Source organism: Uloborus diversus, chromosome 4, assembly GCF_026930045.1.
Source record: "Uloborus diversus isolate 005 chromosome 4, Udiv.v.3.1, whole genome shotgun sequence".
In the NCBI taxonomy this organism is placed as follows: Eukaryota; Metazoa; Arthropoda; class Arachnida; order Araneae; family Uloboridae; genus Uloborus; species Uloborus diversus.
This window is the reverse complement of record NC_072734.1, coordinates 110037702-110056301: the sequence shown is the minus strand read 5'-3', so window position 1 is coordinate 110056301 and position 18600 is coordinate 110037702. Positions and strand designations below refer to the sequence as shown.

At 35.0% G+C, this 18600-nt stretch overlaps 1 protein-coding gene across 1 annotated transcript in view; it reads left to right on the top strand.

The window, feature by feature from the left end:
* Nucleotides 1–18600, top strand: part of LOC129220758 (uncharacterized) — a 218787-nt gene that overhangs the window by 161664 nt on the left and 38523 nt on the right. The gene's annotated exons all lie outside the window — the stretch shown is intronic.

Below are 18600 nucleotides of genomic sequence, written 5' to 3'. Positions count from 1 at the left end.
CGTGTGTGTGTATGTGTTTGTGTATGTGTGTATAGGCGTACGTATTTGTTTGTGTGTGTGTGTAGGTGCGTGTATGTATGCGTGTAAGTGTAGGATATGGACGCAACATCGAGACGGTTTTTGCTAGAGGAGCAGCATCGTGAGGCGGCCGGTCGACGATGATGCTGCAGAGGGTGTTGGTGGGAAAAAAATGATAACACGCCAAAAACAGTCAAATAAAAGCAATAAGCAATCGTGATTGCTAAACAAAGAAAAAAAAAATTATGAAAAGGAAAACACCTTACGAGTGCATTATATGGTATCAATCTCTTCAATTTTTTAAGGTGGAAAGGGGGGAAGCTAAGGGTCGGTGAAGGGGTTTTCATCGACACTTAGCTTCTCCGTTATCAACGCCAACGTGACCACCGTCATACCACTTGAAGAAAGAGCAAATGCACTATAAATAGCTTTCCACTACGTAGGCATTAGCTTTATCCATGAATGAGATGCTTTTTTTCGGGGGGGGGGGGGATGCCGATATTATGCACCGAGTCGAAGTTTTACATTTCAGCAGAAAGGTAATGGGTCAATTTTTTAATCATTCCTCCTAGTGGTACATAAAAAAGCTTTTCAAAAAAATTCCCCAGTTTTAGGAAATACTCATTTTATTAATTGTTTTCTATTATTTAAGGCACTTTAGTGCTATTTAATTTTTAAACGCAATTGTAAAAATTATATTTTTCAATCAGCATGTTTGCATTTTTTCATTCTCCACTTCAACCGTCATTTCACTTATTCGGTATACACCGGTTCCATTGAGTCAGTAGTCTGCTGTACTTCATTGTTTACTAAACTCCGAATTCTTTAGATGGAGAATAATTTAATATTAAACCAAAAACTAAGCAGATGAGAAAAAAAAATTTAAAAATATTCCAGATATCTTTAAATCGTATTAATTTTAGTAATTAATTGTAAATTCCTTACTGATGACATAAAATGTGAAAAATTACAATCTACTTTCGAGAAATGTGATTTAATTAATGTTAAAACTGGTTTTAAAAGGAAGGAATGTCTTCCTGAATATCTAATCCTGAGTTTCTCTTTCCAACTTAGTTATTTAGTAAAAGTAAATTATATATATATATATATATAAAAGGAAGAAAGAAAATGTGCTGAATCTTTTACTTGATGACGCGATACATTAAGGAATTGCTTATTTTGTAATACGTCTAGACTGTTTTTTTTTCACTAAGTATATAACTGAAATCAATGGAAAGTTCAAACTTTACGAGATAACAACTCAGTTTTCTTTCTTTCTTTTTTTTTTTTTTAAATCAACGGAATAGTTCTATGAAATGTTTCCCAATAAATGTTACTTTTTCTTCGAGTTTTTGTTAAATTAAAATATCGCTCTTTTTACATGGACAGTATTCCATTTAGTAAATGACAACAAATTAGTGATGGCAGTTCAAAGTTTCCGGGAGTTAGATTTAATTATTTAAGAAGTTATGAAAATTATTAACTTGATATCTGTAGTAGTGATAAAATTGAACCTTATTTTTGTTTTAAATTATGCCAATGTTATCCTTACTTTCATGAGCATAAAATTTAGTTAAAGAAAAAAAAAGAGTTTACAATGATAATAATACTTATGATAATAAATAACAAGTAATAAATAATAATTCATAAGTAATATCAATAATTTCATAATTAGTATTCTTCTTTTTGTTATTATTATTTTCTCTTGTTTTCAAGATTTAAGAGCGGTTGAGGAAAAATTACAAAATTGTTTATGGTTGAAAGGGAAGGTTAAAAGGAACGTTTTAAGACACAAGCTCTGAACAGAAAAAAAAAATAAAAAAAAACTTCTACAGCTACGAAGTTTGTTGTACTAATGTTATATGATGAGTTACGTAAAGTGTTGACATTTCAACAGGAAAAACTAATGATTATTAATGGGGGTAAATAAGTAAAAGAGCTTATTCTGGAAATCATGATCCGATGTCTTTGAAAATTGTCTAATCTGTAACTAATTTCATTTATGTCTTCCTTATTAATGTGTTAGCTATTGCATATCATTTCTTACAAGTGTTCAAACGTCTTGCTATTCTAACACTCTTACTGGAACACCAGAGCTTTATACTAGCTTACGTTACTTTAGTTAATTAGTTATTTATTTATTTTTTCAAATATTCCTGAAATATATCTAAATTTGAATTTTCACTCTCAGCAGCCAATAATATATAGGGTGATATAAAAGTCAGGAACAACTTTAAAAATGAACAATTAGAAAACGAATAAAGATAAAAAGATGCGCTTTGCACTGAACGAATCAAAAATAAACCCGATTTTGTGTGGCAAAGAAGCAAAAATACTTCTGTTTTCAACCAACAGATGGCACAATAGCTTTTTATTTTGCCATAATTCTTATAATACAGTTTAACTAAGCGGGCTTTCTCAACTATGGACAGCATTTCGTTCGGTACATATTAGCTTTGACTACCATGACCTGCTGCCGTTGCTCCTTTTTATATCGTTTGTTGCTATGCATGATCCTTGATCAGAAATCCAACTGCGCCATCTGTTGGTCGCAAACAGAACTATTTTTGGTTCGTTACCAGACAAAAGCCGACTTCTTTCCCATCCGTTTAAGTGCAAACCGCATCTTTTTATCTTTATTCGTTTTCGCATTCTTCATTTTTTAAGTTGGTCCAGACTTTCGAACCACCCGGTATTTAAAATTCGAAGTATAGCATTGATTGAACATTATACAAGAAGTTCTGTTCAGAAAAAAGCGAACCTAATTTCCCGTCTTCCAACATCTACTTTCTAGCATCTGATCAATATTCTCTTTATTAACTAAGGCTAGCAAATTATGTCAAACATACCTTTTTTAACATTGTAAATTGATTTCTAGAAACAAAAATATGCCTTACTCATCTGATGAAACAGATACGTAAAAAAATAAATAAACGGACAAAAAAAAAAAAAAAAAAAATAAATAAACGGTAAAAAAAATAAATAAAGAAGCACCTTTTAAACAGTGCAAATAAAAAATTATTTAATTGTTTTTAAAGACAAAAATGTAAAAATGAAAAGCATGTGAAAGCAAATACATTTTATCACAAACAAATCATTTGTTGCTTTTTTTCTTGGAGGGGGGGCGGGGATAAAAGTAAAGCGCTTCTGGATTTTATTTTTTTCCCATTCCCAATTTTTTTTTTAAAAGTACACTTCGAAAAATAAATAAATGATAAACTGTCCTCTTAAATAAACAATCTTTGCAAAAAACGAAATCGTCAGCACAGGTCTTTCTTTCTTTTAAAAATTAAAGCACTCCGAATTTCTTTTTTTCATTTCCCGTTGCCAAACCGAAATAAAATAAATCTTTAGAATGAAAATAAAAGAAAAGCATCTCGACAACCATTTTTTCGCAGTAAAAAACAGAACCGCGGAGCCAGAGTCGGAGCCGATCAGCAAGAAATAACCAGTATTCGATGAACCGGGGTATCGGTGTTGCAATAAGCACTCACAAGTGTTCCATTGATGCGTTTGAAAGTCGAGGCATCGTAATGTTTACATATCCAAGTTCAAAATGTTGACTAGTTGAAATGTACCATATTTTTTCCCGGAGGGAAATTTTTGACTTAGAAATCAGCCTAATGCGTACGTCATTTCTAAAATGTCATTTTGGTGTAGTGCTGGGTAGAAGTACTATTTTGTTACCTTACTCTCCAACATTGAACTATCTTGTTAGTCTGACATTAATCATGACCCTCACTAAATTTCGCTTTCGCTTGTAGGCCCGTCACAATCGCTGAAACTCATGGCAACAAAAAGTGCGCTAAATACCTATTGTCCATTACGTTGCCATTGATTGGTGGATGCACAGGATTGATTGAGCAACTCTTGCGCTCAAAATGGGCAACGTCCAATTAAAAATAATCAAACTTTTAAATCGTCAACATTGATTGGTGGATTCATAGGATTCCGTTCGGAGCCTCTTGCTGTCAAAATGGGCAACATACGAAGTTTCCATTTTTTGAGAATTTCAAGAGCAGGTTACAGTTGCATCTGTTTAACACAGAAAAATAATGAATTGTCAAGGCCCGAAAGCGTCAACGCCATGTAATGGGGCAATGCATTAATATTAGAACACCGCAGCTTTGCATCCTACTTACACCACTTTCATTTCAAAACCCATCCGAGAGATTTTCGAATTTAAAATTTTACTCACAATGTTCCATTGCAAATTTTGAAAGTCGAAACATGGCAGTATTTGCATATCTTCCGAAATGTGTTTTAATGAAAACCGACCACATCCTCTTTGGGTTTGGAGGGGAAAAAAACATGATGCCTTTAAAACCAGCCAACTTATATCCATAAAGAAGCAAATGCACTTGGTTTTGTAAGCTTTTTGGCCTTTAAGGTGCGCGAGAATCTGTTAAAGCCTATGCTTTTTGAATTGCTATTGCATTATTCATAACTTGAAAGTAAATCGGATTCTGATGCAAGACGTCGAAATTTCATGAACCTGCAAAATGGTAAGTCAAGTACTTGGGAATTGGACTTTATTTGAAGATTGAAACTGCAGAATTTCAGAGTTATTTTTTGGTGAAAAGAAAGAAGATTTATGGCTCTTTAGGGGAAAGGTCTGTAAACGACAAAGTATAACAGTCGTTATTGTTTGACAATTAGAAGAATTTTCTACAAAGAAAAAGACAACAGAGTTACATTTTTACATCGTGTGCATTCAATGTAGTTTGCGTTTTCGGGATAAAATGACGAGTCTAATTCGTCTACTGGTATTCATACCATATCGTACAATGACGGTCTATACAGGGCTATACTTGTCATATGAATGTGAAGATACGAGTTAACTTTATGTTCAGGGCCCGATTATCACACGAGCCCATCGAGCCTAGCCCTTGCTCTCTATATCTGAAAGAGGCATTCTATTACCATCAGTAAAATAACTAAATGAAGTTAGGATTGTTTTGCGTGAGTAGGACTCCTGTATAGAATAGTTCGTTTTTTAAACCTCATACAAAAGTTGTTAAACAACAAAATTTAGACTCATTGAATTATTTTATCTCGGATTTTATTGGGTGAGCGCAAAAGTTCGTGCGGAGTTGCAATAGATGGCGTTAGAACGAGCGTAACGTGTTGTCATTAACACCACTATCTACGTAAGTCAGATCGTTGGAAAGGTGACGTGTGCAGCTTTCATTACAATCAAAATAATTTGTGCAGATACAAACTGCTTCGAGAAAGATTACTTTTAAAATGAGTGTTGATAAAGTGCATTTACGGCATGTTATGCTTCACGAGTTTCGGAAGGGAATAAACGTTGCAGCAGCCGTAAAAAACATTCAAGACGTTTATCAAGATCAAGCTCCAGTTAATCGAACTGTGGAAAAATGGTGTGCAAAATTTCGTTGCGGAGATTTTAAGCTGGAAGACGAGCCACGCTCAGGTCGACCTTCCGACATTGATGACGACTTTTTGCGTTCTTTAGTTCAGAATACTCCGCGAATTTCAACAGAGGAAGTTGCTACAGCACTTAAGGTTGACCAATCAACCGCTTTTCGGCGTTTAAAAAAAAATCGGATTTGATTTAAAGCTCGATATATGGGTGCCCCATTTGTTGACCGAGAGCATCAAAATCCAGCGAGTTTTTGCTGCCTTATCTTTACTCGAGCGGCTCAAAAACGAGCCGTTTTCGGATCGATTAGTGACGGGCGATGAAAAATGGGTCCTGTACAACAACGTTCAGCGCAAACGCACATGGAAACACGCAGGTGAACGTGGTGACGTAATGGCAAAGGCCAGTTTGCACCCGATGAAGGTGATGCTCTGTGTTTGGTGGGATTGCAAGGGTATAATTTATTTTGAGTTTCTCCCCGCCGGCCAAACGATTGATTCGGACAAGTACTGTCGTCAATTAACTAATCTGAAACGAGAAATCACACAGAAACGTCCGAGTTTGTCAAATCGCAAAGGCGTAGTCTTTCATCAAGATAACGCTAGACCACACGTTTCAAGACAGACGCTACGCAAACTGAACAGCTTGAAATGGGATGTCCTAACTCATCCACCGTATTCTCCTGATATCGCACCATCGGATTATCACTTATTCCGGTCATTGCGAAATCATTTAAATGGAAAAAAACTTGACTCTTTGTATGCCTTACAAAACGTCGTGTCTTCGTTCTTCGAATCTAAACCACGCAGTTTTTATGATCGGGGCATCCGTATGCTGCCAGAACGTTGGAAGAAGATTATAGACAACGATGGAGAATATATCATTGATTGAATAAATAGTTTTGCTTGCCTAATCATTGTATGACTTTCTTTCATAAACTCCGCACGAACTTTTGCACTCACCCGATATCAATGAACGAAATTTGGTCCTTGCTTTTTAAAATAATGCTTTAAATATTCTTAACGATTATTGAAAAAATAAAATCATATGAGTATCCCACTTACCCCATATGCGGAGGTAAATGAACAAACCCACCTTTTATTTAAATTTAAAGAAAACTTTTCTAAAAAGTGGGTCTTACACGATAAAGCACGCAAGTTTTTGGTATGAAATATTTTTTTGTAAATGTCCCCATTTATGAGATATCTGCTGTTGTTTAAATCTGATGGTGGAACATTACAAAACAAAGAACAAAGCAATTACATCTGTGAAATTTATTGAAAGAATATTGGTTGATATTTTATTGCAGCAAAACAGTGTTGAATAAACATAATACAGTTGGTTAAGATCAATTTTGGTAAATTAGCAAACATAAGTTTACAACATTTTTAATTTTTGTGAATACGTGACAATTAATTAGCATTCCATTCAAAGCAATAACATACTTTAATTAATAACACTCACTAATTACAAAAGTTTTTTTTATAGAACTTGTATGGTTACATTAACTATTTTATCATTCAAAATTCTTCAGTATTAAGTCATACCAGGAGTTAAAGAAATGGCCGTAAAGCGCAAAGTGTAAAAAAAACTTTCGTTAAGTATCATAATAATGAAAATTAATGAATTGTGAAAATTGCACATCAAAATAAAGAAATCATCAAAAAGAATTGTCGGATGGAAGTTTAAGTTCACTATAAATGGTTTTTCATTATCTCTTTCACTGTAAGCAAATAAAATTTCATTGAGTAAGCAAGATATTAGTTTGAACCAGTAAAAAAAGTTCAGTGTATGTATATGAGACTTCATTATTTCTCGAATTCGCTATTGCGAGGTTTGTACGCAGTTCGACTGTAAAACTTTTGTTTGATGTTAAATTATCAATGTTTATGTTTAAGTAGCCACCTGCGGCGACCAGCTGGTTCGCCTTTTTACGCCGTTACCATTTCTATGCAAGCTGCAGCCCACGGCGGCTGTTTGGCTTACTTGTCATTCACCTTCTTACGCAAAGATTGCCACCAATTTAAATAGCCACCAATATCTCTTACGCAAAGAGATATTGGTGGCTATTTAAATATAGTTCGCTGCGGTATTAATCAATCTATATATCTGTCTTTATCAATATGAATAAAACATTTTCTATCTCCAGTTATGTTTTCTGCCATTCGCCTTTTTACGCCAAGAATGCCGCCGGTGGTGGCTTCTATCAACTTATACGATCTGCCTCAAAATTTTCTATTCCATCTCTTATTTATTTTAACCTAACCGCTCATACCAGTAATAAAAACAAAGATTAAAAAAAAATAATAATAAAATAAACTCTCTTATACATGTTCACCGTAGTGTGCAAAAGGTAGCATTTGAAAAAGAAAAAGAAATTTGCTAATTTTAAAGAAATTTGTTGAAGAGTATTGCCAAAATCAATTGTCTTTCTACTAAGCGATCGATTATCTTAGTTATCTATTATTGGCATAGATGAGGATAAAAATCCTAAGAAAACAATGATCTTTACTAATAATAAAGCTGAAAGTCGCTCTGTCCGGAGGATGTCTGTAGGATGTCTGGATCTCTGTGACGCGCATAGCGCCTAGACCGTTCGCTCGATTGTCATGAAATTTGGCACAAAGTTAGTTTGTAGCATAGGGGATGTGCACCTCGAAGGCGATTTTTCGAAAATTCAATTTGGTTCTTTTTCTATTTCAATTTTAAGAACAAAAATATCATAAAATGGACGAGTAAATTACGAAATTATCATAACGTGGAACCGTAACATGGGCACAAGCCAATTGACGAGAAAATTCACCATACATTATTTGTAAATATACAGGCGAACCAAAAGACCTTTTAATTTTTCTATTACGGGCAAAGCCGTGCGGGTACCACTAGTAAGTGAAAAAAGTTCATCTTGCTCCAGAGAAGCCTTGATTCAAAATTTTCATCATGATTACTATTAATATTGCTGTTGTAAGGCAAGAAATTTTTGTAACAATGGGATTCGTACTGAATTATATAATAGGGAAATTATATAAAATGTACTGTTTTCCATTATAACTTTTTTAAACTAAGTTTTTTAGAAATAAATTACAGCCTATGTCGCTTTCTGATAATGTAGCTAGATATCTATGGTGGAAAAAAATGGTTAAAATCGGTCCACAAGTAGTTTGAAGCTTACCCCGGACATACATATACACATATAGAAGTAGCCATTTATGTATATAGATAAAATAATGTGTATGAGAGTGTATTTTGAACGCAACACTTTGCGTGATATTTAAATCAAGTTTCATACTGAATAGAAATGGCTATTAGTTCTTAAGAGAAATATCCCAAAGGAATGCGGAGTACAATGCAAAGACTTCATTTTCCCCTTAAATTCCCTTTAGCAGAATCTCGTAAAATATATTGTTTCTTAAACCTTAATGTATTCAGTTTAATTAAAACAGCGACGGTGTCTCCGCTTTTAAAATGCAGATGAATATGCTTTGTAAAGGACTACTTTGTAATTTATGTTTAATTTCAAGCTTCATACAGTGTTTAACATTCTTGCTACGACGCCATTGAAACGCAATCATATTCGGAAGAAAAAAAAAGATGGTGCTCTTCCCCTCTGCGATGTCATGTGGAAAACCCTTTTTTTTTCTTGGTGAGTTTCTTTAGAGACATGGTGGATTAATGTCTAAATATTCATTAAGGTTTTTGTAAAATGTTTATGACGGCCTAATTAAAATTTCAAACCAAGTAAACTGACTTTTTGACGACTTGAGAATAATCTCTTTTGTTGAGATGAATGTATTATTGCAATAACTACAGTAAAATGTAAATAACTGCTCTGATCAATGATGAAAGTACAACTCAGTAACTGAGGAGCAGACTAAAGCCCTCAATCCAGGGCTTTAGAGCAGACTAATGCAAATCCGAAAGGAGCGATTTTCAAGCTCTTACTGCATTGTATGTAAAATCGTATTCCGCATTCAACCACAACAGCTTTTAAAAAAATTGTTAAAAATAATTTACCAGTGTTATAAGAGCGCGAGTCCAAAGCATTCTATGCATTTGAAAAACGTTTTCACGCTGTCCTGAAAAGCAGTGATAGTGTGACTTACCTTCATCTGACTTTGTACAGAATTTAGCCATTTGAAATGTTTTTAATGTGTATAAAACAAGCACATTAGATTAAATAATAGCAGGATTTATTAGTTTTAAATTCTTAATTTGAATTGAAAGTGATGATATACTAAAATGAAAATATGATGTTTTCTGCACGTTATTCCTTTTAAAAACTCATTTCTCTCATTCGAACTGCTTTTTTTTTTTTTTTCTTTTTTGAAGTTCTTTTAGGTTTTTTTACATTACTGGACTCCTGAAAAATAAATGTTAGTCTAATACGTTGATGTCTTTGCTGGTCGCACACAGGAAAATATATTGACAAGACATGCTGTTGCTAAGTAGGTTACAGCTTTACATTTAAATTGTGCTAGTTATATAGAGGCATCAGCATAGGCTGTTCGTACGGGGGGGGGGGGGGGGACAAGAGGACAACTGCTACTTCAGTTTTAAAAGTAAAAGGGCTTTGCCCCCACCACTTTTCTAAGTTCAAAATTAACGATCAATCGAAAAATTATAAAACTGATCGATTCACGTGCTTAAATAAAGAAGAATTGTCTTAATAAGAGTGGGTTTTATATTTTTCTGAAGGTATTACTTCATAAAAATAAAATGGAGCTTTCAACTGAAAGAGAGGAATCTAGTATGGCTATCTGTGTCGATTTTTAAGGTCGTGACCCGAAATTTTTAAGAGGTCATTAGATCAAAAATAATGTTAAACTTCAATTCATAAAAAAGTCAGCCGTAGCGGCACCGCCCAACTAACCTGCACCCTTACCTTTCTCACTTTTTTGGTGCACCAGTCGCCTATGTGTATAAGATTGACCAAGCATTTTATTAAATTATTGCTCAATAAATTACTGCTGAACGTATAGTACCGCAGGCGCTGGAGGTACTTGAGTATGCAAAATATGAGGACCGCATTCTGTCAACGGATTTTAGTTGGAGAAATCTCATATATTAACAATATGGATCTTGTCGGGCTCATTTTTGGTCTATTTTTTTTTCAATCCCCCTCCTCTTATGCATTAAGAGAATCGATGGAGTACGTACCAAAAAGTAAATTTATTGGTTACTTCTGACTTAATTTATAGTTTATTCTAATGCCGGATGTGAAGGTGGGTTGTTTTTAATTAAATAATTAAAATAATAATTTAATTTTTAAAAAAATAATTAATTAAAATTAAAAAATAGGAAAATAGCGAGTTCAAATAGAATAAGTGCAAGCAAAACAAGCTCATTTTTATTCAGACAATTATTATTGATACATTTACACAATGATATACATACAAAATGATCCTGAATTCTTACAACTGCAAGCCATTGTTCGACAATTTGATGTACATTTACAAGGTTGAACTAATGACTCTGGTAGAGACGGCCTAGTCATTTGCTTCCTACTTAAGTCTCCATTCACCTTTTCATTGCCCAATACACAGAAATTAATAGGTTGCAACTGTGTTTAATGAGCATTTTTCCAAATAAAAGGTTGTACTGTAGCTAGGGATTAGAGTACCGGACCAAAAATGCAATACCGGTATCGTATTTTCTTAACGTGATACCGGAATATCGGTATTGATATCGGTATTGGAAATGTCCCAAGAACACTCCCCCCCCCCTAAACGGTGGGCCAGCTTGCATGCTATGCTGAAGGTGAAAAGAACATTATCTTCTAGTAAAAAAAAATTTAATACAGAATATCCAATACTTTATTAACAATACAAAATTACATGAAAAGTATAAAACTAAAGGAATATTAAGACAAAACAACACACCACAAAAAATATTTCTGGATGCTCAAAAATAAAACTTTGGCACAATAAAATTAAATTGGTTTAACCTTGAATATTCATCTAATACTTATGTACTTCTGGGGATTCCGCAATATTATCTTTGCTAATGTCTTTTGAGAAGCTAAACTAGATAACTTGCTTAACATTTCGTTGCCATATTTCATTATTTTGTGCAAAAAATGCATTATTTACTTATTGTCATATTCGCTATTACTTTTCAAATTCACTATTTTTGGCGATATTTCTCACGTTTCTTAGCTTTACATGCTTCAGTTCTAAATGCTTTTCATTTGTGTTCAAAAGCAACGGAATCTCAATTATACTAAGCTTTTATGACAAAAATGAATTTTTAACACACGTAGGCTGCGCAATCGAAGCAAAAACACTGAACTGTGCAGCGCGCAATGCCCATCAGTGGGCAGAACCATTACCGCGTAGAGGGGTGGGAAATGGACTAAAATGGACCCCCGCAGCGATTAGCAAGATGTATTTTTCATACACCAGATATCGTTGTGTAAATGCATCAATAACGATTGTCTAAATAAAAATGAGTAATTGCTTGTCTTGCTTGCACATATTCTATTTCAACTCACTATTTCCTGAGGTTTTAATTTTAATTAATTAATTAATTTTTCACAAATTACACTATTATTTTAATTATTCAATAAAAAACAACCCACCATCACTTTTGCCATTAGAATCAACTATAAATTATGGTAGAAGTAACCAATAAGTTGACTTCTTAATATGTAGTCCAACAATTTTCTTAACGAATAAGAGGATCTGAATTGAAAAAAATGGACCAAAAATGATCCCGGAAAGATCCATATTGTTAATATATGAGCATTTCCCAACTAAAATCTATTGACAGAATGCGGTCCTGATATTTTGCATACTCAAGTAGCTCCAGCGCCTGCTCTAGAGCCCATCATGCTTGTTTCACTTGCCACGTTAAATATGCCGCTGTTAAATAGATTTTTGTTGAAAACTAAGTCCATGCTTGTCTTACATGGACCACGGCATGAAAAGAATATGCTGCTACTTATACATGACTGCCTTTGTTGATTTCACTCAGGGGACATAGTGACCAGATATGCTGCTGCCAAATAGACTGCTTCTGAACATTTAATCTGTGCTGGTTTCATGCAAGCATCAGTGTAATAAAACATATTTTTACCCAATAAACTGGTTCTGAACGCTTAGTCTATGCTTGTTTAGGCCATGTTAAATACGCTGTTGTTTAATAGATTGTTGCTGAAAATTTAGAGCATGCTGGTCTCACATAGGTCACACCCTGAAAAAAAAATAGGACATTGCCTAATACATTTCCCTCTTACACAGGATAACCAGATATGTTAAGTAAGCTGAATATTTAATCTGGGCTAGTTTCATAGCAGAGTGATAAAACATGTCATTTTCCTGTAAATTGGTGATGAACGTTTAGCCTTTTGCTTGCTTATCATACGCTTCGTTGCGTAAAAATATGCAGCTGTTTAAAAGATTGTTGTTGAACGTTTAGCCTATGCTGATCTCACGCGGTTTACGTCTTGACAAAATATGCTTTTGCCTATCTCATTGCTGTTAAATACATCATTTAATATTAAATATAATTTAATTATTAAATTTAATATTTGCTGGCCTCACTCAAAACGAATGGCGGCAAAATACACTGCTGCCATTTAGGTTGCTGCTGTCCGTGCAGGTTTCACACAGGCAGTAACCTGACAAAGAATATTATTTCCCAATAAATTGCTGCTAAACGTTTAGCCTATGCTGGTTCCATACAGTCCACGATGTAACAAAGGCTGTTGCTCATTTTTGATGCAGTGACGCACGCTTATAGGAATAAGATCATTGAAACAAGGATTTAGACAGGACTCTGATTTCCTGTAGGGTGAAATTGTAAACTTCTAAACAATTCGATGTTGAAATAAAAGTGTTTATAATTCAATTTACAAAAGGAACTTCGATTATGAGGTGTCCAGGCCAAAAGTATTTTTTTCAGTTGTTCCATTTCCTATTCATCAATTCTTGTGGACATACCGGCAGACACATTTCCCCAACTCATAATATTGCTTTCGAATTTTTATTTCAAAAAAATTACTGGAACAATTTCACTTCAAAATTTTAATTTTTGTAGCATTTATAGTTCTAAGCCTTCATTTTATTCCTTCCGTCATTTTATTTATAATTCAATTATTTATTTACTTTTCTTTGAGGTAAATTAGTCTAAATGGAAAACCTAACAAAAAAATCTTTTGGTTTTCTCGAAAATGAAAGAAGAAAGTTATAAAGAACGTTTAAAAAATGCACAGAAGCATCATCATTTGGTGCATATTAAATTAAATACTTAAAAACATAAAAACTTTTTGAAGAGAAAGATAACAAATTCTAGTTCATAATGATACTTTAAAATTCCATTAAGAAATATTTCATAATCGGTTCCGCAAAAATGTGTTTCTCATAAAAGGAAAAGCAATCACATTGTTTTCTTCTCAACATTTCTTTCTCAGAACTAATACGGATTTTATAACTTTTTGAAAATTTGTATGGGAGTAAAACAAAAAGTGGAGCGTTGCAGAAGGATCAGTTTCAAGACTGCACACTTGCTTAATGAGGCAAATATACATTTACTTCGAGTTCTTAAAAGAAATAAAATGGAAAGTTTACACATCATTAAAAAGCTTTCAGAACAAATGGTAAGAATTTAGCTTCTTCGTTAATGAACGTTAAAAGTTACACGTAAAAAAATGACGTTCGTTATTCACCTTTTTTTCCTTCTGTAAAGTCAAGCGATGTAAAGTTAGCTTAGTTTTCATTAAAATTGAAAATTATTATTATTTTTTTTTGGGGGGGGGGGGCATTAAAGTTGGCAATTCTCATTTTTACGCAATATACGCTTTTTTAAGTAGGTTTTTTTTAAAAACTAAAACGTAGCTCTACCCCCCTTTTTTTCGTATCGAAATGAGTAAATTTAGCCATCAAATATGTGTTTCAAAACTTTTATTGCATTGCTTTTGTATTTTTAGTTTATTTGAATACCAGGGCTACGGAGTCGGAGGGAAAATGACTAACTCCGACTCGTTTACCCCAAAACCAGAGACCTGACTCCATGATTTCGCAGTCCTGGTTAAAACAGAGGCCTATTCAAAACTAAGGCAATAAGGAAAAGAATAATAAAATAATTATCCGCACAAAACTACTCCGGACACTTTTTTTTCTCCTTAGGAGACTTTTTTCAGATTTTTGATTTTAATAAATTACTGTCAAACATTTTAAGTTTTTATTTATTTATTTATTTATTGTTTTTTTTTTTTTTTTTAATTTTGACTACGCAAAGAAAAGTTTTTCAATCTTATATATGTTATAGAATAACTTTAATAATGTATTTAGTAAAACTTTACCTTGTCTTAAGGTGTACGAACAGGCGGAGCACTTTGGGAAAGTTTCCGGATAGGTGTGTTATAGTTTTTAATATTTTTTATCTAACAGCAAAATATAATCATTAGTAAAAGCAGGTCATGTAGATTAAAGAAAAAAATTTTCAAACGAAAAATCATTGAATGAACGAAGACATACACTCATGTCCAAAATTAAGGTCACAAACATGTTTTTCAAAGTTATTCTAGACGGCTTTCAAAAAAAAAAAAAAAAAATAAAAATAAAATAATAATAATAATAATAATAACCAAATTATATTTTATACATTGTGAAAGACCGTTTACACGATTTTAACCATTGTTTTGGAAAAAAGAGTTATTTAACATTAGTTTTTGAGGCACATTAGACAGTTTAGGCATCTGGGATTTTTGCCTGCAAATTAGTAAATATTGCATTAAAAATAGTAATGATAATAATCTGTTTAAGCTGAGAATGAGCTCTTATATCGTTTAGAAGACTCTTTGAGATGGAGAGTCTTTGGCAGGCTTGAAGCTGAGCACTCTCAAGCGGAGGATGCTCGATTATTACAAGTGGCGTCGAAAGCGGTTTCTAGGATGTGGAATCAATTCCCAACCTCCAGGTTACAGTTGCTGATAATGGTACAGTAACCAGGAAGGTCGGCCAAGTCCGGTACAGAGCAGTGGCTCAGCACACTATTTGGCACTAAGCGCACGACGGCATAAGATGACAAAGGCATCTTAACTTGCTCGTGACCTTGCCGAGTATGAAATAAGAGTTTCCAGACCAAGAGTATATAGATATCTACACTGGTGTGCAAAAATTAAGGACGAGACTGTTTTTTCAATATAACTTTGTACAGAAGCTTTCCAAATCAACACATTTGATACCGTAAGATCCCCAATACGTAAGGACATGTGCAATATAAGCAACACTTACTAAAAGAGAAATCAGAGGGATAAAAAGAAGCTTTATTGAAAAAGTAGCATGGAGCGCAATGCGACTGAAGGCCGAAACATCCCTGTGATGAGTGTCCAGCAAGAAACATCCGGTCTTTAGTAGGGGATATGATCTTCCCCGACTGCTAGGCAGGTTTCACAGCGTCTGCCCATGCTGAGAATGAGGGTGTCAATGAGTTGTTGAGGCATTGCTGCCCATTCGTCTTGCAGCGCCAATTGAAGCTCCCTAACCGTTACTGGTGGTAAGGTACGAGCTTCCAGGCGTCTGCGTAGAAAATCCCATACATGCTCAATGGGATTGAGATCCGGAGATCGTCCAATCCATACGTTCAATATCCTCACTCTCTAAGAGCTGTTCGGCAGCTACTGTGCGATGACATGGTGCATTGTCGTCCATGAAAAGGAACTGCGGATCCATAGCGCCTCTAAAAAGACGCACATATGGAAGAAGAATCTCGTTACTATAACGGGTCCCGTTGACTGAACCTGCGTCGAAGATGTGAAGGTCTGTACGACTACCAAGCATGATGCCTCCCCAAACGAGAACACCGCGACCTCCATACCTGTCCCTTTCAATGATATTCGAGGGATGATTGCGGCTTCCCCGCTCTCTCCAGATGAGTATGCGATGAGAATCGCTACTCAGACTGAATCTGCTCTCATCTGTAAAGAGTACTCGTTCCCATTCATTGTCTCTCCAATTCCGGTGTTCCCGGTACCACAGAGAACGCCTTCTCCGATGGGCAGGCCTTAGAGGTACACACCGTATAGGGCGTCGTGCAAACAGACCACCACCGTGCAGTCTTCTGGCCACGATAAAACGCGATATCGGTCGTCCAGTCGCCTGTGTCGTGTGTCTAGCGATTTCTCCCGCTGTCTGCCGCCTGTTTCTTCTGGCCTGTAAGACAATATACCGGTCATATGCGGGTGTGGTTCCTCGTGGACGACCACTACTGAACCCCCGGATAGCTGTTCCTGTAGTTTGAAATTGTCTCCAAAGTCGTGAAACGATGCTGTGAGCAATTCCGAACTCTGCGGCCACACTTGTCACACTGCGGCCTTCCTCCAACTTCCCAATGATTCGACCTCGGGTAAAAGCATCGTCTAACAGATTGATTATTCGCCATTTCTCGCTGAGGCAGCATTTCGGTGTGATTTTAACTGCTATACAGCTTGCAATCTCTTTGCCAGAAATACTGATCTTACACCGACAACGTGCTTTATACTTCTCAGACACTCCCCCATTACGTCTGCCTGCATATCTGCGCATGTGCTACCGCACATCACCTTACTTAATCTCCTGATTGGTCTTTCTGTCCACTCTGCCTCTTCGTTCAGCTGATATGCTAATTTTTCGACTTCGTCCTTAATTTTTGCACACCAGTGTAGCGGAAAGGGGCTTTTATGCCCGGTGACAAGTTCAGTGCGTCCCTTCGACTGCATCCAACAGAAAAGCCGGCTTCTTGTGGAGCCGGACACTTAAGTTTTGGGCACAGTAAGAATGGGGGCGTGTTCTTGTCAGTTATGAGTCGAGATTTACCTTGCAGAATGTTACTCGTCAGATCTTCATCTGGAGAGAGCGAGGAACTCGCTATTATCCCACCTACGTAAAAGAAATCGACATATTTGGTGACGGAGGAATTCTTCCGTTTGGTGGCATAACGCTTGGCAGTCGTACACCACTGCACGTCTTCGATGCGAGTATTGTCAATGCTCATCGCTATAGGGAATCCTTGAAACCTATGTGAGGTTGTTCGGGGGGTCTTTTGGTTCAGCCCTCGTCTTTGTAGGCAATACGCGAGTCCACGCAGAGCCCGGATAGTTGATGATTTTTTTTTTTCATGAAGAGAATATTCGACGTATAGACTGGCTTTCGAAATCTCCGGATCTTAATCCTATTGAACATGTTTGGGATGGTTCATTTCACAGCCTAAATCCCTTCCAAGAGTTAAAAACTGCGTTTTTGAAACAATGGGCTTTGTTGCCCCAAGCGTTTATTGCCACCATTTTAAACAGTATGAAAGCTTGTTGTGAAGTTTGTATAGCAGTGCAGGGTGGTATCCACACTTGACAGGCTTCTTTTCAATTTATAAATGATTTTTCTCTGATTGAGATCTGAACACTTTTTGATGTACCATCTTTCTTAGTTCCCATTTTAAATGTTTTCCGTGTTGTTATGTTCTATTTCCTATCTCCCATTGTAACATTCCTCTGTGCTGAATTCCGTGGCAACATAGTAAATAAATTTTCAGTTTTCACAGATTTTATGTTTGTAACCTTAATTTTGGACATGAGTGTAATCTGTGTTCTAATATGTTTCGCCTCGACCTGTCCGAAAATTTTTGAATTTCATACTGTTTGACTTTGCACTAGAAATGTTACTAACAGAGAAAGCTTTAAATTTTGTCACATTACTTATTTTTTTCAAAATATTTTTTTTTAAATTACTTTGAAATAGTACTTATCATTCATTTAGTTAGTATGCTACGCTAATATGCATTCGCCTGCAAAATGAAAATCGTAATAACTTACCATCTGTTTCAATAATGGGCTCAAAATATGTTACTTTGAGCTTTCATGAAAAGCTAAAAGTTAATTTTAAACATAGAACAAAAAATAAAACTGTCCGGAAGTGTACCGTGTAACAAAGTAAGGCACTGTCCTCTACATCTTTCTTAATTAGACGCAATTGTTTTATCACGGTTCTGGTCACCTTTGCAGGAATTTTTTTTTGCAGACTAAATTGCGAATTCCATAGAAAAAAACCATGAAATTTTCATATAGTTGTTTTCGTTTTTTCAGTGGAAAAAATGATAATGTTTCAAAACCTTAAATTTCAAATTGCGCAGATAAGTTCTAACTACTCAGATGTTGCAGAAGAAAATAATTTCTTATTTTTCTTGGATAATTTTTATTCATGTCACTGACAATAAGCAAATTT